A 23,326-nucleotide genomic window follows, 5' to 3' on the forward strand; every position below is an offset into this window, starting at 1 on the left:
TCCCTCAGGCACCCACTTACTTTAATGTGGGATCCTCCATTGGCTGCAGGTGGATCTCTGCTCCCCCACGGACTTCCATGGGCTGCAGGGGCACAGCTGCCTCACCATGGGCTGCACCATGGGCTGCAAGGGATTCTCTGCTCCAGTGCCTGGAGCACCTCCTCCCTCTTCTGCACTGACCTGGGTGTCTGCATGACAGTTTCTCTCATAGATTCTCACTTCTTTCTTCTCCAGCTGCTGCTGCTGCACAGAAGATTTTCTCCCTTTTTGGGTATGTTATCCCAGAAGTGCTTCAACCATCACTGGTGTGCACAGCCTTGGCCAGTGGCAGGCCCATCCTGGCACAGGCTCTGTTGGACATGGGGGAAGTCTGTGGCAACTTCTCAATGAAGCCACCCCTGTAGCCCTCCCCGGTTACCAAAACCCTGGGATTCAAACAGAATTCAATGCCATAGGCAGGGCAGGGAGTAGAAGAGACCCTTCTGAAAGCTTTGCTCCATACAGATCATTTAAATGTGGGCCATTGAATTCCCTTAGTGTAACAGAGTCAAAACAAAGGGAAAAGACTCCAATCCCATAGTTTTCTTTGGGAAATGTGGATGATCTCAAAGATGAAGTTGTGGGTTTAGAAAACAATGTTTTAATGTAGAAATTTTTCTAAAACATTGTTTGTAAAATTGTTTTATATTCAGTGATTCATGCACTGTATTATGCTTACCAGCAAATTTTTCACCTATAATGAGTATAATATATTACTGCCTTTTTGAATAGAAGGATGGGATAATCCCCTAGGGAGGAACCCTAATATGAATGCAGGCAGCTGTTAGTTCCCAGTATGCAGAATGCACATCATGCCTGCCTCTGTTGCAGGTATGGTAATTGGTATAAAATCTGGCTACAATTAGGCCAGGTCCGCTGGGAGTGTCTCACAATTCTGAACTTTCAGACCCCTCAATAAATCTGTTTAGGTCTTGGACAAATGCCTGTTTGATATCTTCCCTGTTTCTGCTATACACTTTGGAAAGCCAGCCAAAGGCAGCTATTTCCCCTGCTAAGGTGGCTTTGTCCCCCAGTGACTCAAATTTCTTGCTGTCTTCTCCCCTTGGGTACAAGATTTTGGGGCTCAAGCAGAAACCCTTACCGGCTGGTTGTGCAGTTCCACATGTTGTTCTGCCTCCGTCAGGACTATGCAGGGAGGGGAAAATCCCTTTCATTCCTCACAGCTTCTCCCTTTAGTGAGTGTGCAGAGACAGCAGTGGAATGACCTGGGAAGAGGAGGCTGCAAAGTCCAGCAGAAAGGAAAAGTTGATGGGCTATGACAGCAGATTCTTTGCCACTTGGCCAGTGGGAAAGGATATTTATAGAAAATGTTTTGTGAGAAACAGGAGAAAGTCATTTGGGAAGAAAATAAAAGACTCAAAACCTGAAACAAAACTGTAGAAGGAAAGATTTCCTTCCTCACATCTTTCATGATTTCCACTGAGAAGAAAACATCATAGATGCTCCATACCACCAAATTTTAAACATACTGAAAATCAAGCACTTGCTGATATGTAGTTCCCACACTTATAAGACCTTTTTCCTATAAAAAGAACATAAAAAGACTGCCTCATATGCTAAAATTGTGTATTAATCTCTTTACCGTTTGTATTTTTAAAAAATTTATACCAGAAAGCTGGGTAAGTGTGAAACCTTACTATTAATGCATACATTTCACCAGCATCTAGTACTCAGGATTGCTGATACAAAGTACATAACCATAATAAAAAAAACTTACATGAATAAGCGATTCTCTCTGCTATTTTGTCTGTTAATTTGTTCCTACGATTTGTCTTACAGTTGCTGCTATTAACATCTCTTCTGTTTTTCTATTTGAATAATTTGTTTTTCCCTAGACTAAGACAGCTTTGAAAATAAAAATGGAGTCTTGGTGAGTTTAATATTAATTCCTTATTATTAACCAACTAAGATCTTCTTTATATGTCTGGAATACAAATGCATATTAATAATGCCAGCATACCTTTAGAAAATTACTATCATCATAATAAAACACTCCATGAAGTATAACAATATATTTACAGGGTAGTACCTGGGGGGAAAGTGTAGATGTTTGATTATATTAACATTTAATATAAAATGTTTAGAGGCCATAATTTATTGTATAAATGTTCTTGAATATTAATGAAGTATTGAAGGATTGACAAACAACTCACATGAAACCCTAATGCAGAACTGAAATCCGTGAGCAATTCCTTTTCATAATTCTCTTTGATTTTCCAGGAGTAGACATGTGAAACTATCCACTGAACAGCAATATCTCAGACTGAGGGCAACACAGACTTCAAATACAAAAACATTCAGGGTTAGCCTGCATGAAAAAAAAATACATAGTATATTTATAAAGCTGAAAATGCATGTATTGACCATACAGTTAAAAATCTGATTCCAGTGTTTGTAACTGACAGAAATATAGTGTGAAACAGAAGCCTGTCTTCAAGCCTGACATCTGGCACATGGCTCTGTGTGGTCTGACCAGAAGCATTGTTCTAGAAATCCCATCACTACATAAATCTCCACCCAGGGATCTGAAGTGTTCTGAGAATATGTAACGTGCAAGATAAGGAAAGCAGGTCAGTGACTAATAACGTTATGTTGACTGAATTGATAGAAATTATACTATGTTAACATTTTTGTTTTGCAGCAGCAGAAGGATAAAGCATTCCAAAATTTGCTAGGTTTCTGTTAAGCTTTCCTCATTGTTCTTGGCCAGGACAGGAAACAAAAATTACTAAGTTATCATCTCAAATTGCACAAGCAATTACATTCTTTGAAAACCATTATCTGCATGAAATCTTCTATGGCAGGAAATCACAAGGAGAAAGCAATTCCTTCACATTGAGAGAAAAATCCAGACTACTTTCAATACTTCTTTTAAAGTACAGAAGTTGCCACAAAAATTGATTCACTAATCACTGTGATTCCAGATACCTATCTTGACAGTAGACTGATTTCTTTAGAAAGAGTCTAAGGGTATGAGGTAAGGAAAAGAGAATTGTCTGAAATACTAACAATTAAATTTTCTATCAGACAATCTGTAATTTGTCACAACTGATCACTGAAGAGAGATACAGAGAACACAGAACAGGTGATCCATACATGCATTTCAAGTTCATACTTTAAAACAGTGTTGTGATACAGTGAGAAAAAATGCCTGGCCATTCATAACAGCATCTATGACAGAGCAGAAGCACCTGAGAGGAGCAATACAGGAAAGAAATCACTGGCAGCTTACATGCTGAGCCAGACCATTTACAGCCTGTTTACACTAACTGGCAGGATGATAAAAAGTTGCATCTTTTTTCCTTTTTGCTTTTCCTTACAGTACTCACATGTCATCACACCAGTTCCGGAAGCTGCCAAAATCCCTTGGTAACTCCTCGTTTTATAACAGGATTGTAAGCTATATATGTATAGTGTACTTAGCTCAGTGAAATTACTGAAAGGCAAAAAAACGCACAAAAAAAATCAAAGTAATAGTTCATATGTGTTTCTAGATGAGCCTGCCCCAAAATATGTCCTTTTTAGCTCTATCCAAAAAGAGTAGAGAAGACTGAAGGGAGAGGAGGGGTGAGAAGGTCAGTCTGCTACAGAGAGTTAGAGACTGTCTGACCTCCCTGAGCCCCAGTTGGATATCCCAAGGAACTCCACATTCCTGAAGAAAAGAAACTTTGTGATCTTCAGAGCTGGATGGCATCCTCATCTGCCATGCAAAGACAGCTACTCAAATGAAACTTTTAAAATTATAACAAAAAACAATAAGAATGCCACACATGAAAACACCTTACATATCAGCTTCATAACTTTGCGGGGGTTTTGCAGTCCTTGCTGTATCAAAGAAACCTGTATGGTTTTGCTTTTTTTTTTCTTTAATTTGACTGTCTAAAGATAATAAAATGAGGAAGGCACCTCAGTTTTCATTTTTCCTTGGTATGCTGGTTTTACATAGCAACAATCTCCCTTCCTGACTGTAATAATCTCACCCTGACCTTTCTAACCCTGTCTGCCAGTACCGGCTATTACCTTTTTTAATAGCACTGCAGATTACTAGTAGCCATAAATTGCAGGTTTTATACTTAGTCATTACTTCTTTGATTCATTTCTGTCAATTGCATAATTTAGATCACCCTTTCTACCAGCACAATGGTTGTCTCAATGTCTAAAGGAACAGATATTTTGTCAGGCTTATTTCTTATCCAATTATCAAGCTAGGATTAAAATGAGAAAATGGTGATTTTCTCTGCCACCTTTTTTCTGCTGACTTCCAGTAACCTTCATGCTTTTTGCACTGCATAGCAATTCTTCTTAATCATTTGTTTTGTTAAAAATCAAAGTGTGTCAACAACTTTTAGGGAAGGTGACAAAGCTAATTCTGGAGGAATGCATTAGATCTTCTTGGTCAGACTCTGCCAGCAAGAAATGCCTCTTTCACACCTGTATTAATGATAGTTTAGACATGTGTGTTCTGCCCTCATATATCAGCAGAAGCTCACCTTTCCATGGATGTAATTAACTTGGCCTTGCCTATGACAAAGAGCACAGCAGGTATGTCAATCTCTGCGTGGCTGAGCTAGCTAATTCTTGTCTTTTCATGATGCTGCTAGACTCGGGAGTACATGCTCAGAAAATACTGTATTTTCAGGTTATGCTTCTGGGCTTTCTTGAATACAATGACTTCTGAATTGAGACCAAGGCAGTGCAGATGACAGAATTTAAAGCCTAGGAGTACTTACATTCTGAATGGATAAGTTATGAGTTGTATTTTTGTCTCACACAAGCTTTCAGGAATATATTGAATTAGAAGTTTTTACTCATTTTATATTTGGAACCATTTTGCATAAACACAAAATTACTCCTCTATTTGAGAGATAAGGCAGTAAATAAAGTCCCGAGCTTTATGATACATGGATGTTCATGCTATTAGATAGACTTTTACAAGTGGTGCCCACAGTCTATGTCTATACCATTCTCCTTGCTTACTCCCAAGGACCACACCAGTGTAGACATGGCAATGTGAAGCATAAGGATCGTCATTCAGTCATTCAGTCATTCAGTCATTCAGTCATTCAGTCAATCATCCGTCCATCCGTCCATCCATCATCCGTCCATCCATCATCCATCCATCCATCCATCCATCCATCCATCCATCCATCCATCTATCGATCCATCCATCCAGTGCAGTGTGTGGCTTCAGACAGCTGGCACAGCCCAGGGAACCCAATAGGGAAGAGATGTCAGAGGTCACAGACTGGGAACAGGCACCATTAACCAGGGGGAACAAACCTCCCAAAACAAATACTATCACTACAAAGGCTTAAACAAAATATCACATTCAGCCCAGTAGCAAATACATCTGATTGTGACAAATGTTGGTACTCAGTTGACATGGGAAAACTTTAAAAATATTGTTTTACTTTAAAAAAACCCCAGTTTGATTAATCAAAGGCTTTAATTTATTCAGGGCTCAAAAATACAGGCATTTCTCTTAAACAGAAGAGTGATAGGTTTTCAGAAGAACATAAGTCAGTTCTCTGGCTCTGTCTTTTGAAGGGCTGCAGAGAGATGCAGATTTTTAATACAAACAACTCCATAATGAGATGCTAACACATCAGTGGGGACCCACATGCACAAAGACACTTCTTGTCCCATCTTTTCTGTACCTTAAGCAAGGCTAAAGTGGTTATTTAATTTGCATGTTTAGGAAATTTTTATGTCCTTCTACAACTACAAATATTTCATTTATATACAAGAAGACCTTTATTTTAATATCCAGAGAAAAATTCCTGTGGGACAGTAATTCTACAGAGTGTGGAATATTGCCAACAGGGTTAAGCACAACTTAGAAATCTTGCTTATTTCTTTTAGCTGTTAAATTACGTGGACACATATCACATCACATATACCATATAATATAATTGGAAGAAAAAAAGGGAAAACTGGACAAAGGGCTATACATTTGATACACATTTTTATTTCAGAAAGGTTTCTTTGGCCAAAGGATAATATGAAAAAAAAAAAAAATTAGGCATAGCAATGCTCATTTATTTAAACAGGTATGTCAGTTTGTAATTATACTTCAGGTCATAATTAATGAGTTTAATATGATAATTATCATTCAGAGAATCATGTATCAAATATCACATACTTTTATATGTTATATAGCAAATATCACTCATTCTCTGCTTGCAAAAATGAAACAAAACTAAAACTCAGAGAGAGTAGATAGATAGATAAATAGATGGATAGATAGGTACTTACATAAATAAATACATAATATTTGTGATCTATCAAACAACAGATGCTTTCTCAAAGAAAGCTTTCTAAAAGAGGCACATACTTAAGTCCCTTTGTTAGGATGTTGTTGTTTTGTAGATCATGTATTTGGAAAAAGAAAGAGGAAGCCATGTAATTCTGATGGTTCATGCATGGACTTTTGCCAATAAATACAAAGCTGGGCCAATTAGCAATCTCTTTTTTCTGGGTTAAGAAAGACCCAGTTGATCACCCAGCCATTGAGGGCTTCACTAATTCCCAACTCCTGGAGAGTAAAGGAATGCTCTAGAGACCCTTGATGGTTAGGGGAGCAGGATGAGGATGTTTTGGCATCAGCTCAGCTGAAGACGAACATTTTTTCCCCAGACCTATAGCATATGGATGACCACACAGTAAATCCTTTACTTAGGATCAAGCTGGAGTTGAGAAGTTTCAGATGGCAGTTGTTGTAGCCTGGGCCTTGCAAAAAACCCCTGTTTCCTCTAGATCACTAGAGCTGATCCCAAAGGCATGAACTGGACTCCAGATTTTACCTGAGTTTTGACTCTGTGTTGAATTTGTGGTGAAATCTGCACGCTCCCAAATCAATACCATACTAAGTGTTTCAGTCATTTCTTCAGCTATAGGCAGAGTTGGTGTTGTTAAATGCAGTATCTGCTGAAGTTTTCTGCTGAATGCTTGTTCTTCCTTGGGTTTTTTGGGGGTGTTTTTTCTTTTTTGTTGTATTCATTTCCTTAGATTGCTAGCCTTCTCATGGCATGAATCAGCAGAACACTCAAGCACCAGCCCTGACTGAATTCACAGAGATTTAATACCTGCTTAGTGTCAGCCCCATCAGAACAGTTCAGTCCAATAGCAAATTCTGAGCAGAAGCTATGACTTCTGACTGACTATGTCAAAGAGGAGTCAATGCCCCTGTGGTGTGAATCACAGAACTTTATATTTCCACTTTCTGCCACACTAGGCCCACAAAGAACTTCATTCTGCAGTGTTTTTACAACAAAAAAAAGTGCCTGTCTTTTACTAGAACCAGAACTTGTACCAGTCTGATCTCAGAACTAAATGTGTGTTTTCAAATGTACTTAATTCAAAGAGTTTGTTCATGACTAAAAAACCCCTTCTGTCTGTTTGGTGCTGCATTCCAATACAGATTATAAGCAAATAGACAAATTAAAGTGAATTGGAGCTTTCAGTCCCTTCTCCAGTGTAGCTATCCCTGGTGAATTTAACTGAATCAATGAATAAACCTCTTATTTTAAATGAATGTTGGAAAAGAGAAAATTTTAAAAATAGTACTGGTGACCAAATGCCATTCTCCTCTATTCAGAAGTAGCCCCTAATGGACCCTGAAGGTATAAATGGACCTGTGTGTTTCAAAAAGGACTCTTTAAAACAATAAAGAATTCACACAATTCTACGAGGTCTAACCATGAATACAAAGAAAGATACATGGGATGAGTTCTCATTTGTTCTGTTGCTCTTTTACATTTTCCAACATTTAAGAGTGCTTGGGGATCTCTGTACATCCATTTTATATGGTGGCATACAGACCCCTTTACCTAGTCAGATTGCTACAAAGGGAATCTAGAGTAATAATGAACAATTTAAAAATTGACCATGTGTCTAGGTTTGGAAAGACAGGTATCTGCCAGGGAAAGCCAGAGCCTCCCTTGGAATGGAGAACGGAAACCCCCTCCCTCTGAATTATTATTATTTTGAAATTAAGGGGTCTCAGGCTAAGATATGGGAATAGGAATAACAGTTCCTTACTAGGAATATTAAAAATAAAAATGCAGTAGTACAAAAAAGCAAACAAACAAAAAAGAAAATACTGACCAAGTCAGAATACAGCCTGACACCCTGTTGGTCAGGGTGTTGGTAGCAGTCCAATTAAGTCCTCCTGGAGTGACAGATGTGGTTCTGTTGGAGAAGGGTTGATCCTGTAGAAGGGTGTAGTTTTCTCTGAAGGTCCAGTGGCGACGATATGGGTCCAGCCTTCCTCTGGGAATCCAGTGGAAACAGACTGCTCTGGTGTTCTGAATCTCAGGTTTTATCCATATAGGAATGCTTGGCTCCTCCCACTGGGTGGAGCATCTCACAATGGGATGATGTAATTTTACCAGTCATGCAATTAGACTCAATGGCCCATTAACAGAAGATATCCCCTGGAGGGAGGATGGGTCATGGAAGAGATAAAGAACACTGCCCCACCTGGTTTTACAGCTGGCCCATACAGACGGTACCCGCCCCCTCTCCCCCAGAGTTATGGGAAATGAGTCATAGAAGAGAAAAAGAAAACACCTCCCCAACTGGTTTCAACAGATGGCAATAGAATAAATACATACTTTTAGTTACATCTTGCATTGCAATCTAAGACAATTGTTCACCGTGTGCAACCTGATCCCTCACCGAAGACAATCCCACGGATGGGTTTGTCTGTACTTGAGGCAGAATTGACCCAAATTGTCTTCCCTAACAAACCCCTCACATGTACCACTGGGACTTTATCTCCATCTACTGTATGCAGGGGCTCAGATTGGGCAGGGCCTGCTCAGTTGGTAGAGCCTCAGGTGTTAACTAACCAACCAGGTGGCCTTTGCTAGATGCTGCTCCCACTTCTTGAAAGATCCCCCACCCTATGCTTTCAAGGTGGTTTTTAAGTGGAGTCCATTGTATCTCTCCAGTTTCCCAGCAGCTGGTGCATGATAAGGAATATGATACACCCACTCAATGCCGTGTTCTCTAGCCCAGGTGTTTATAAGGCTGTTCTTGAAATGAGTCCTGTTGTCAGACTCAATGCTCTCAGGAGTGCCATGTCTCCACAGGACTTGCTTTTTGAGGCCCAGGATGGTGTTTCGGGCAGCAGCATGAGGCACAAGGTAGGTCTCCAACCATCCAGTGGTGGCTTCCAGCAGGGTCAGCACATAGAATCACAGAATGTGTAGTTTGGAAGAGACCTTCAAGATCACCGAGTCCAACCCAGCCCTAACACCTCAACTAGATCATGGCATTGAGTGCCACATCCAGTCTTTTTTTAAACACGTCCAGGGATGGTGACTCCACCACCTCCCTGGGCAGACTATTCCAGTATTTAATCACTCTTTCCGTGAAAAACTCCTTCCTAATATCCAACCTATATTTCTCTTGATGCAGCCTGAGACTGTGTCCTCTTGTTCTGTCAGTTGCTGCCTGGAGAAAGAGACCAACCCCCAGCTGTCTACAACCATCCTTCAGGAAGTGTTAGAGAGTGAAAAGGTCACCTCTGAGTCTCCTTTTCTCCAGGCTAAACAACCCCAACTCCCTCAGTCGTGCTTCATATGGCTTGTTTTCCAAGTCTTTCACCAGCTTTGTTTCCCTCCTCTGGACACATTCAAGCATCTCAATGTCCTTCCTAAACTGAGGGCCCAGAACTGGACACAGCACTCAAGGTGTGGCCTGACTAGTGCTGAGTACAAAGGAAGAATGACCTCCCTTCTCCTGTTGGCCACACCATTCCTGATACAGGCCAGGATGCCATTGGCCCTCTTGGCCACCAGGGCACACTGCTGGCCTCAGGTTCAGCTGCTGTCACCAGTACCCCCAGGTCCCTTTCTGCTTGGGCACTGACCAGCCACACCATCCCCAGCCTATAGCATTGCAGGGGGTTATTGTGGCCAAAATGCAGGACTCAGCACTTGGACTTATTAAACTTAATCTTGTTAAACTCTGCCCGTCCATCCAACCATTCCAGGTCTCTCTGCAGAGCCATTCAACCTTCCAGTAGGTCAACACACACTCCCAGCTTAGTGTCATCCACAAATTTACTAACGAAATATTCAATAGCCTCATCCATGTCATCAATGAAAATGTTGAACAGAACTGGTCCCAGCACAGACCCCTTAGGAGCACCACTGGTCACTGGTTGCCAGCTGTTCCCCACCAGCACTGTTCACCACCACTCTCTGGGCCTGGCCATCCAGCCAGTTCTTAACCCAACAAAGAGTGCTCCTGTCCAAGCCCTGGGCTGCCAGCTTATCCAGAAGTATGCTGTGGCAGACAGTGTCAAAAGCCTTGCTGAAATCCAAATAGACAACATCCACAGCCCTTCCTGCATCCACCAAGCGGGTCACCTGGTCATACAAGGAGATCAGGTTGGTCAAAAATAACCTACCTCTTCTAATCCCATTCTGGCTGGGCCTGAGACCCTGGCCATCCTGTAGGTGCTGCGTGATGACACTCAGTATAAACTGTTCCACTATCTTGCCAGGTACTGAGGTCAGGCTGACTGATCTATAATTACTGGGATACTCCTTCACACCCTTTTGTGAATGGGTGTCACACTGACCAGTTTCCAATCTTCCGGAACCTCACCAGTGAGCCAGGACTGATAGTAAATGATGGAGAGTGGCTTTGCAAGCTCATCTGCCAGCTCCCTCATCACCCTGGGATGGATCCCATCTGGGCCCATAGATTTGTAAGTATCCAAGCATCTCAGCAGTTCTCTGCCTCCTCTTGGATATTGGGGGGACCATTCTGTTCCCTGACACCATCAACCAGCCCAGGAGGACAGTTATCCTGAAGGCAAGTTGTCTTCCCACTGAAAACTGAGGCAAATAAGGCATTAAGCACTTCTGCCTTCTTCTCATCTGCAGTTACTAAGTTCCCTCCCTTATCCAATAAAGAACAAAGGTTGGCCTTACCTTTCCTTTTACCATTAATATATTTGTAGAAACATTTTTTATTATTTTTTACAGAAGTCGCCATTTTAAGTTCAAACTGAGCTTTGGCCTCCCTAATTTTTTTCCTACATGCTCTAGCAGCCCCCTTAAATACTTCCTGAGGGACCTGACCCTCCTTCCAAAAATGATACATCCTGTTTTTATTTCTAAGTTCCTCCAAAACCTCCTTGCCCATCCAGGCTGGACATTTGCCTTGTCGACTCATCTTTCGGCACACAGGGACAGTCTGTTCCTGTGCCCTCAAAATCTCTGTTTTGAAGCACACCCAGCTTTCCTGAACTCCTTAGTGCTTGCCTTGGCAGGTTTAGGGAAGGGTGATCTAGTCAATCTGCCAGGCCCATCCCATACTTATATTTGGATCACCGCCCACCATACCATAGGGGCTTCACCTGCTTGGCCTGCTTGATCGCAGCACACATCTCACAGTAAGATATTTTTACATGTTCAGTCTATGTTCTGTCTGAAAAAGGAGCCATGTGTCATGAGGGGTACCATAATGTTCACTTCGTGGGCCTGTTTCCAGCACATCCCCTCCATGAAATGGAATTTCCAACCACAGCTGGTCTCCTCAAAAGAGAATTAGAACCTAAGCACTAATGGAAAGTGGGGGAAATCAAAAGACGGACTCTCTGCAGCCATCAGTAAAGACCAATAGGGATTCATTCTCCAGACAAAGTAATCACTGAAATGAGAAATATTTAATTACATGAAGGTTTATTTGTTGCTGCCAATTCTGAGTTTTTTGAGATATTTGTATGAATAAATCATAAGAACAGTATCAAACTTGTGTATGCATTCCAGCATCTGTAGGCCTTAGAAGAGATTCTGTAATCCTGAGAAATTTTTGAGAAATTCTGAATGTGTTTAGCACTTCCCAGTAAAACCTGATGTGAAAGTAGTATTTGGTACTTACTGGACTACAGCATATCTGTTAGTAAGTGAAAGGTAGAATCAGTACAGCTCATAAAGGTGAAAATAGTAAGGATAAATGGATTTAGGTTTGTGTTAAAGTTGATAGCAATAAAAACTTGGGATCTGTTGCAGTGAACATCAGTGATGAGGGTAACAAGAATGAGAAAAGATTAGAATTAAGAAAAAGCAAATTTTTATTTTCAGACCACAAATATGCTTGCCAAGAGCACCGCAAATTCAGGAGAACACGCCTCTGAAGTAACAGTTTCCTCGGCAGAGATTACTATCACCTTATGGCTTCAATTGTTCTCCATATTGTAAATGCCACGTTTTAATTTATTCCGGTAACATTGTGATTATTGTACAGGGTATTTTTATATTTAATGTTTGACATTTAAGCCTTATACACCAGAAATTATCATACCTTTAATCAATTTCCTGGATATTATTAATACTACAGATATGGATGATGGTTTGTCATGGACTGGGAACAGGAGAGCAAGATCCTGCTCTTACATTCAACCAGCAGCTTTAGGAATCCTGTGGTTAGAAGATGACTGAATAAAGCCCAGGATGGAGAGAGCATCTCTGAGTGGTGGGGTCACACAACTCTTCATAGTGTCAATTGTCTTTGGAAAGGATTTGTTACCCAGATGGTGATGTATTCAAATGACAGGCCTTTGATTTGCACTTCAAAGTAATGGACTGCTTTCCAGTATCATTAATTCTTAACTGCAGTGCTTTATCCTCCTGTCCTGTTCTCCAGTTTCTACTAAGTATTCACAAAATCACTTTATCACTCATTTTAATCACTTCTTTGAAATATATGTGATAATCTATGTCATAATCTCCAGATTATCACATAATACAGAAATTTGAAGCAGAAGTGCATAAATCAACCTATTTTAAGGTGTCTGTATTCCTACAGACCAATGCAACATGGTAAATTCCAGAACAAACTGAAAGCACAAAGCAATTGCACAAGTCTGATGCTTCCTCCACACCAGGCTCATTATGACAGTGGGGCACACCAACTCACCTTTAGTAAAACTTCTGAGCCCAGCTGTAGTAGAGATGCCAACAGCGATTTTTCCTGTAGTTCCGCACATCCAGCACATCCTCCAAGGCATATGAGTAGTATTATTAGCAAATGATTACTGAAATTGATGGGATTGTAAGGCTATCTTCCAAACCAGAATGCTACATGATATGAACTATATGTAACAGCCCAGTTTAGCACCTCTAGTAAATCTGAAGATTATTACATTTCTGCCTGTCAGTTGAGCCAAACTAACTCAGCATACATGCTTCACCAAGATGAGTAGGTAACATTTGTCACCTTCAGTGCAGGATGACTCAAAAAGTATCCAAGCTAATGACTTCCTCCTTTTCCCATGGGATATACGTGTATGCATCATTTACTGTGGCCTTAGACAATGCACAAGATGATGTACCTTGGTCTTAAAGCTGCTGTTGTCAATTTAAGTATCTAGTGAGACTGCAAAAGCTGAAACTTTAGGTATTTTCCTGTTTTATGTGCAAAACAGGTTTTCTAGTGATGCTTGATAATAAAATTCAGATCCCCAAAGTATTCATCACTAGACTGTGCTTACCTAATCTCATGATTTTTAGCTAGCCAAAGTGAGGTATGTTCATGTAGACTAATATTCAGGAGTATACCTCAGAATACACTTCTCCTCTCATGTATAACTATTTTGAACTGCAAGACAAGCCTTTTTGGGCGTAATGTTAAAATACGATCATTCGCTCACAGGAATGCTTTGAAGCAAAGTGTTTATGCTTAGTTAGATTTACAAATGTCTAGCAAAAATACATCATTTCCCAAGATGTATGTTATGCTTCACCAAAACAATTAGTTATGAAATTGTACATTAATAAAAACAGTTTGTTCTCTTTGTAGCTCAACTCCCTTTGCCCTCACTCTATATACAATAATATCAAATAGTTCTCTGCAGTACTTCTGAATGACTATAGCTACACTGCAATCATAATATGTGAATTTATATTATGAATAGGTCATGACCTAGGAGGAAGTCAGTTTCTTTTCATGCATGTACTCCTTAAGAGTTGGAACTTATGGAAGTGAGGCAAAAAGGAAAAAAAAACAGGCTCTGCGTTGCTACCGTGGAGGCATCTAGGACAATTTTTCCTTTCCTCAACTTTCTGTATGTATCATGTTTTTGTTCCGTGACCACACTAACAGTGTCCCTACCATTTAACTTCCCTTTTCTTTTGGTGTGTGTGCATTTCCCCTGCAGCCTCAACTTACTCTTTTCACATCTCTTTCAGGATTATGTAGTGCTGAAATTGTGATGGCTCAGAGAGTCACTCGGGGCAGCTGGAATTGCAGCAGAGCTGAGCACTACAGGGGAGGACAGAGGGCTTAGGCAGGGCGTGATGCTGAGCTATGGGGTTGGGGCATTGCCTGGCAGCCTTACAGGTCACCAGGGCAGCTCTGGAATTTCTGTCCCTGTTTCCTTTGATACTGGCTGAGCACTTTGTCTCAGTCAAGTTTTTTTGCTTTCTTCTGCAGTCATCAGAGAAAAAACTGAGGGTTTTTTCATTTGAAAAAAATAAAAAAAGACAAAAGGAGGTATATTTAGGAATTTCTTCACCAAATCACATAATTCCTCAAAGAAGGGTCTAGGAAATAGTTATCTATAATGATGAAATAATAGGAACAGAAAGACTTGTGGTGAGCTGATTGTGAAGTCTTCATTGGTGAGAGTGGTACCCTATAGATTGCAGATTCGAAGAATTTTACCCTCCCAGAGAGAAACAAGGGGAGTTCCAAAGAACTTTTTCTTCTTTTTTGCTACTTGCTGCAAGTTATACTTGATGATACTTAGAAGGAACTGTACTGGTTGGTGGCCAAATAAAGGTTCAGATACATAAAGCTAATGTAACATGGTTCAGATATATAAAGATTCTGAAAAAGAAACTATCACTCTCATCTCCCATGGCTTTATCAATGTAAAAAACCTTCAATATATGAAAAAGTTTGTTTTTCAAACCTGTATGACTTGTAGTTTTGATCATAGCACTGTAATACTTCTTTATCTGGGTTTGTTTTAATAATGTCTGAAGCAGGTACACTGAAAATGCGGCTCTGCTGTAGGAATGAGGCTGTTTGTCCCTTTTATTACAAGACTTCTCTTGGTCCCAGATTTATGGATCAGTGTTGTTTTCTCATCTGGGATTTACTTGCAGTCAGGCTACTTGTTTGAACTTCTTTTCCTGTCAATGGAAGGTAATACAGTTTGCTGAAGTATGAGACATCTCGTCCTTCAGTAGATTTCTAAGGCAGGTCAGATGAATCATTTTTCTTGGTACCTACTTCGTCCCACTGACAATAAAGGGAATCTAACAGAGCAGCTCTGATATATCCCACACATGTTGTAAGTATCTAAAGCTACTTGAGATGAAACCCACTTGCAGTGTTTGTGGAAAGTGAACACAATCTATAGACACTAATTGGCTGCTGGGTGAAATGGAAGTTATGGGTACACAACCTTCCAGCAGAGGTCTGTCCTCCAGTAAGGGAGTCCATGTCATCATCTTGCCTACAGCTGTGACTTTTGTCTCTCCAATAGGTTTGTTGTGGGCCATCCAATGCCCTGTGCAGAAAGGCTTCCTTCTATGTTTCAGGGGAAATAAAAAAGATTATTTAGCCTGATGAATTTCATCAATTTATGGCATTTTTCCAGCAAAATGTCTCATACCTATTCTATTTAACTGGAAAAATCCTGGCCTGTTTTAGTTGGGGCATTTGCTAACATGTAGGAGCAGTAGCAGTAACATCTGACTTAGATGTCTGCCATAACTTTGAATAGCTGAACTTGGGTACCTGCGTGGTACCTAATCAATGCAAAGAATTATGTTGTGAGCTTAATTAAGCTGTAACAGACCATTCAGTAATGTTAATGCATACACACAGAGTAAAAAAGACTAATTAATCTGACCTGCGGCTTCCTCCATCATTTATGATTAAACATGTGAGAATACAGAAAAATGCATAATGGGCTAATCAGACACAGCTCTTTAAAATGAAAATATGGACTATGTGAACTGAAGACCAAAACTGTAAGACTTGGACCATTCCTGTTTGAATTTTAATCAATGCTGGCTCCTAAAGAAAATGTGATCTGTCAAAAGAGCTAGAGATTTTCTAAAAGTCACAGTTCTTAAGTGTTTGTGCCAGCAATCAGGACATCCTGTTACCAATTCCATACACAATTATTATTTTGCAGTCAAAATAGTTGCATTTTTTTCCCCGTATTATAATTTGTAATACTTTTCATGGATTTGTTCTGCACTTAGACCTCCCTTAAGAAAATGGGAATGTATTCAGTGGTTTGCATAACCCAAAGGTAATCATGAGAGAATTTGGAAGATGGCCTTCCATGGGATGTCTCAGGTTGGAAGTGATCTCAGATAGGCATCCTGCTCTAACATCCCGCTCAGATTTAAAAGTGAATTCAGCATTTAGACCAGGTAGCTCAGGACTTTGGGTCAGGTGTTTAAAGCCTCCGTGGCAAAAACTACACAATGTCCGGGGCAGCCTGTCCCAGTGCTTTGCTGTCCTCACAGAGATTCTTGGACAATTTGTTCCAGTTGGAACTTCTCTTTTAGTCTGGGACTGTTGTTTTCTCATTCATCTACCATTCCCCTAAAGAAGAGGAATTTGCATTCTTACTAACTTCCCTGTGGATATGGACAGACTGCTGTAAGGTGTTCCCAAAGCCATCTTGTCTGTAGGTTGAACAACCTCTCTCTTGCAGCTTCTGCTCACAGGGCAGGTGTGCCAGCCCTGACCATTCTGTTGGCCTTCACTCAACTCACTCCAGTTTACCAGTGTCTTGAATTGGGAACAAAACTGGGAGTATTCAAAATGTGATCTAATGACTATCAGATAAAAGTGAGTAATCATTTTCCTTTGTCAGTTGGCCACAATTTTGTTAACAAAACCCGGTATGCCAGGAAACTGCTGACACATGCTTAGACACAGAGATACATTGATGTAGTACCGGACTGTTCTGCTGCACCTCAAGGATCTGCAGGCAAACACTGGTTTTGAGCCAAAAATAGTACCTTTGTCAGACAATCTTGGACTTTTTGTAACAAAATATGTCAAAACTACTTGCTGTCTGACATCAACCCAAATAAATCAGATGGTCTCACATTGAGAAGAGCTATTGTATAGCACATGTTACCAGTTCATGTTTACTATGCAAGTATAAAATTACTTTGATGCTCCCCCTTTCTCTTTGGCTAAAGGGTAAGATATAACTAAGAATACCTTCCCTAAATAAAAAAATACTTTTCCACAGAGTTGCCCCTTATTGATGGAAACTGTCTAGGAAACTGTTTAAAAGAAGAAGCCCAGAAAATACTGGATGAGCTCTAATTATCTTAACAGGCCACCTGGCCCCTGATAAAGCACAGGTGCACTAATCACCAAAGCAGAAAAACAGCCTTGCCCTTAATGGCTCAAAGCTGTAATAAAGACAAGCATGATAAAAGCAGGTGAGGTTGGTTAGTCCTCTCCATTCCTCTCTTCTTTCTTTTATGGAATAAGAAGAGCAACTTGGAAGTGAAAGGTAAGAAACTTGAATCTCTTTATCTTGTAGAGTATGAAGACCAGTCTGGAAGTTAAAGGTAAGAAGCTTTCTCCTCTCCTCTTTCTCTTGTCAAGTATGAAGGGCAGCCCTGAAGTCAAGGGTAAGAAACTTTCTCCTCTTTCTCTTGTCGACTACAAAGAACAGCCTGGAAATGGAAGGTAAGAAACTTGCAGGTCTGTCTGTCTCTTTTTCTTCTTGTCAAGTACTAACAGCAATCCAGAAATGGAAGGTAGGAAAGTTGCACCTCTCCTTCCCTCTCCATATCTGGGAAAGCAAATAATATACAAACTGTATATTCTGAAGCTGCTGCACTCCCACAAAGGGACCTTTGTTTGGTGCTGTGGCTGTATGCAAGACCTCTTGCTGCTCTGCCGCTAGCATGCTACCATCACTGAGCCCACATTTCCAGCAAATGCTAACCCAACCCTCCCACAGAGAAAGAAGTCAGAAGACCTCACACTGAGAGTGCACAGAGAGCAGCTGTACACAAAACTCTGAATCAGACTTTTCTCTTTACAGAAAAACTCTGAAGAGAAAGTTAGCTGGAGCCTCACAGTCCATTATTTGAAAAAGTGTGAATCAGCTTGTGTGTTCCTGAAGTGATGCTCCAGAAGTAACTCTGCAGCAAGTAAATGCCACGCTGCCCGTAGGCATTGGTGCATTGCCTTACTGCACTCAGGAGACTGAGCCTGTTTCTTCAAACTCTCACTTCCATATGGCATTGTCTTATCCAGAGCAGTGCCAGAAATAACCAACAAGAGCCTGAGGCTAAAGGAGAGCCTCTTGCTAAAAAACACACCATGCTGGCTGTCTCTCAAGTGCATATTTGCAGGTGGTTTGATTTTGAGAAGGTGTGAGTGTGTGTCATTTTTATTACAGGGGACTGCAAGGTGTTCTGCTCTTTGAAAAACAAGACACACACACATATATTTGTATATATGTCTCTACACAGACATACATACATAGGAGTCTAATTTTATGCTTCCAGGTGCAAATATTTTGACTCATGTCTTTTGTATCTGCCTATCGCATGACACGTATCAACGTAACACATGTAGGCTAAATGAACCTATGGTGCTGCTAACAGCCCAAAGGTGGTATTTCCCATATAACAGACATTATTTGCCACTCCATATAGAATGCCTGCCCTAAACCCGATGCTGGCTTTGTGTCTGTGCCTCAGTGAGTCTATCTCACAAGGCTGAGGATGGGCACCACGCCATCCTGACAGATGGGTCTGACGGCCAGGAGACCATGTATGTGCATCCAGTGTGGGTGAGACTGAGGAGGGCCTTTGCCAGGGAGATTTAAACAGCTTTCTGTTTTGACTGTACCTACTGCGAGGAGAAGGGTGTAGGCTTACATTACACAAGGTCTGTGCAAGTGCAGAGATTGGAGAGGGAGCATCATGTGTGTGAAGAAAATCCATTCAAGTAGCTACAAACCAAATACATCCACTAAGGAAAAGTAAGGTGGTGTCATGGAACTCCACACCCCTCTAACTCCCCTTTGAAAGACCAAGCACAACTCGTCATGACAAGTTAATTTGTCTGAGCATGCCAGCAAAGCTCCAGAAACCTGTTGCACAGGCTTTCTTCCTGTCCCAGAGGCACATAATATTTGGTAAAGCAAAGGCCTAACTTTCAAGTAACAAGACACTGCTCTTCCCTATGGTGTAAAAATCTGCTCAATAAAGGACCTTTCGATACAAAGAATGTGAAATTAGTTTGCATCTTTAAAAAAAAAAAATTAAATGCCCTGTGAACAATTTGGCAATTGTATGAGTAGAAGTTAAAGTACTGCTTTCAAAAATTATTCCCTTATAGAATTTGCATCTTCGGGTCAGGTCTGTGTGTTTGTACAGACCTCAAGAGGAACACTGTACAAGCTGTATTTTTTCAGCGCTCTAAAAAGTTGAAGCACAATGAGTGTCATTATCTTCATATGCAGAAAAACCACGTCTGCCATTTAAAAACAGTTAAGTGGTACTTCAGCTGTTGTCTTGAACTATTTTTCAATTAAAATTGAGGCAATGATCAAAAATTTAGCACAGTATATGGAGTGACCAGTGAAATAAGCTTATAGAAAAAACGTACTTCAGTGTAACACACACCTTTTTAAAAACATTTAGCTGTCTAGCAAAGCAAGTGAAAGGTGCCTAGCAAAAACTGCATACAGGAAAAAAAAAAGTGGTAAAGCATAGCTATATTAAGATGAATAAGATATGTGAGGAAAGTGATAGAAATTCTTATACACAAGCTTAAGTGCCAGGTAGAGCAAGGGAATGGGGAAGCGCCAAAAAAATTGGCATAAGATGCTGTTGGCAGTTTTAAAAAATTTCCACTAGGTTTTATTTTAAATTAAAAAGTCAGATGCCTGTCCTTACAGACATTAAAGGCTATTTTGTTATTTTGTTACCATGTTTCCTAGGATGGGTGTTTTCCTCTAACCCCAGTGATCACCCAAAAAGATGACACTTTCAAAGGAGCATCCTTCCACAATGAGTGGATCAGCAATGAAACTCTTCTGGCCCCCTCCTCTTCACACTACAAGGGCTCATGCTTTTAGGACTGATGTGCTAAATCTTAATTAATTAGTAATAGTAATAATTTTAAAAATAACAAAAGAAAGTTAAATTCTAAGCTAGCTGAAGCCACCGTGTTGAAAATGGCAACTAATTACAGTGGCAGCATGGGAAATCAAGAAGCAGTAAGTCAGCTTCCTTCCTGCTCCAGATTTTTTTAGTAGGTTTTATTGTGTTTTATTTATTGAATTAACCCTTGAGAACAGTGAAAAGAGGGGTGTTTTTGGAATGCACTCAGCATTAAAGAACTCAGCCACAATGTAAACATGTCACAGCAACAAATTTGGGCTTGTGCTTAGCCTGAAGGTGTAAGAAAAGGGCAAAGGTGATGTAGGGAAACTATACACCTCCCTACTTAGTGTATTGATGTAGCCATGAACACAAGCTACCCTGTGCCTCAAGGGCTGTTCTGGCATCTCTGGACAGCTGAGATGTTTACACATATTTTGCATTGTTGCTTCCTGCACTGCAAGGTATAGAGCTACCATGGGTGTATTCTGCAGCTTCATCAGGGCACTGCAGTCACAGGTGTGTGTGTGTGCCCATGGCATCTATTTCTAAGTGCACCTTTTAAAATCTAAATGTACTTCATAACTTTTTGATACCCGAAAAACATAGTCATTTTAGTTCTCAGAGTTTCTGAAGACCTCTTAGTTCAGGAACATACTGTATTATTATCCAGATGATATCAATACATTAATATCCTGCCTTCTGCCATCTCAGATATTTTTCATTTGGTCTTTGAAGCCATTTTATTATAAACTTAATTCATCAAAAAAAAAGTGGTTGTCTCCATGTACCCCTCCAAATTCTTCGTGTTCTTTTAAAAGAAGGAAAAGCACAATCTAAAAAGTGTTGCATTTTAAGTGTACTAAGTGTAGTGCCTTATGTGTAATTAGAGAACCTACTGTCTAATATAGACATTGCAGATATATAAAAATTATTTGAAATGTTATAGTTTAGCTACATATTATGACTCACATTATTAACTAATTGTTACATTGGACGAAATAAGAATATATTTCCAATCAAAATCAACCACACAGGCCAAATGGTTTTACCATTTAGAGATTCATGTAAATTGCTTTTCTCTTTACCTGAACATGTTCTACAGATTATAAAGCACACATGTTAAGAACAAGAAAATGGTGTAATTCTTTGATGTTTAATTTAAGCCTTCATATGTAATTCCTAGAATGCATTGCATTATTCAATAAATTCTACTTTAAGGTACTGCTTTTTGTAATGGAATTTAAAAAGAAAAAAAAACTCAGATTTTTTAAAAATTTCAGTGTGAGTCCAGTACATTCTTGCTACCAAGACGAACCTGATTGTTAAGGTGCATTCTTGGACTTTCACAGGCCTCAAGACACTCTGATTTAAAGGATAAGCAAATTGGCATCCTGTGAAATAAAAGGTTACAAAATTTGCCTGGTAGGATAAAAATAATTTGCAAGCTGTAGAGGGGACTAGAACATTGTCTTTGGCAGCCTTTTTCTCTCCTCCTAAAAAAGCAACCTTGTAGTTCCTTGAAGCTGTTCTCCAGAATCTTTGTTTTAATTCTTGTTTTTATCTGAAGGCAAATAAGCCCTTCCTTATGTGAAGAATTTTTAATAGGCTGTATATTGAACAAGTAATGCTTTTACTGCTGGTTGAATTGCAGTGAAAGCCTCCAAAATGTAACCAGAATTAGATGTCAGTCATGGGTGCATCAGCACCTTCCCCCTCTCCTGTCCCAGGGTTGTGCTTGGGAGAACTCTGCAATCAGATTAGAACAGCTCGTAGGATTAGGGGTTTTTTTGTTTTGAGCAATAAAGTAGACTTCATCTCCTGAACTGATTCTAATGGATAAAAAAATAATAATTTTTTAAAGGGAAATCTTTCATATGTTTGCAAATTCGGATTTTTTAAAAAATCTTTCTCACTGTGATGCCTGAAAACAAAGTTGAACAAAATGCTAGAAGATAAGAGAAAAAAAAAATGTCAGAAACTGGGAACTGAATGATTTCATATTGTAATGTAGCTGTATAAATTAAGGAAAATAAGAATAGTACCTGTGTGCATTTCACATGTAACTGAGTTTCAAAGAATTTATTTTCTGGACAAAAATTGCTGCTTCTTTACATTCAAGACACATCTTTATTCTTCTTCTCTGCCCAGCAGTAAAAGAATTTTTTTTAGAAGATATTCTGTTCTATAAAAGAAAGAGAGGAAGGAAACTGGAGTTAGAATAAAAGTAAACATTATAACTTAGAGGAGAATATATAAAAACAGATGTATTTATTATCATGTTTTTTAAATATCGCATATGTTCATATTAATAAAAGGTGAACTCAACAATTGAACTTGTTCATAATTTTTATTCTGCGACTCATTTAATCATCTCTAGTTGCCATTTCCTGAAAAAACATTGCATGTCAATTAAGAATGGTTGTAATTTCTGATGGAGTGGAGTCATTTGTTACGGGAGCAAAATTTAAAATACCATACTAAACGTATCAAAATTCATAAAATACGAGATTTGTACCTTAGTCTTATCAGTAGGCTCCCTGTGTAGTAAAGCAGAATCTCACTATAAAATCAGAAGGTATGTAAATAATCCTGAAATAGTGAAAAAATTAATGAAGATATCCCATCAGCAGACTGATAAGAGTGGGAGTAATGTTATGCAAATTAAGCTCACAGTTCTTCTACATCAAAGGAACTATCAAAGCCAAATCAGAGAGGAAGGAACCACTACCATCTGCAATTCAGATCACCACTTCTGGTCCCATCATTAAACTTCAGAAACATTGGGAGCATCCTACTATTAATTCTTAAGGTTATTACCTATTTTGGCTCTCATGCTAGAAGGTACCGAGAGCTTCTTAAGACTAGGGTCTGCTTTTTAAAATGGCAAGGCTATCCCTTTCTGGGACTGTAAAGGAGAATGGATGCTGGTAGCTCACTTTCCTTTCTCCTTTTCCCTTGCCAGGTAAGAACAGATAATTCTTACAGTCTCTTTTAAGTTCATGCCCAAGCACGGCAGCATCTACACAGTCACATCCTCTGCCATGAATCCCAGCTCCCCAGGAGCGCTACCACATAGCAGAGCCTTCCTGCAAACCCTAAACTTGCAGAAAACAAGCGCTTAGTCCACA

The 23,326-nt window shown here is 39.8% G+C and overlaps 1 long non-coding RNA gene across 1 annotated transcript; it reads left to right on the top strand.

The window, feature by feature from the left end:
• Nucleotides 1-17,516: 17,516 nt before the first annotated feature.
• LOC136302564 (uncharacterized) lies at nucleotides 17,517-19,680 on the top strand. Its single transcript, XR_010724087.1, has 3 exons — nucleotides 17,517-17,581; nucleotides 17,677-17,760; nucleotides 18,122-19,680. It is a non-coding gene; the product is annotated as an uncharacterized lncRNA (long non-coding RNA).
• The last annotated feature ends 3,646 nt before the right edge of the window (nucleotides 19,681-23,326 follow it).

Source organism: Chamaea fasciata, unplaced genomic scaffold, assembly GCF_029207755.1.
Source record: "Chamaea fasciata isolate MVZ Bird 193981 ecotype frontalis unplaced genomic scaffold, bChaFas1.0.hap1 SCAF_1, whole genome shotgun sequence".
NCBI classification, from domain to species: Eukaryota; Metazoa; Chordata; class Aves; order Passeriformes; family Sylviidae; genus Chamaea; species Chamaea fasciata.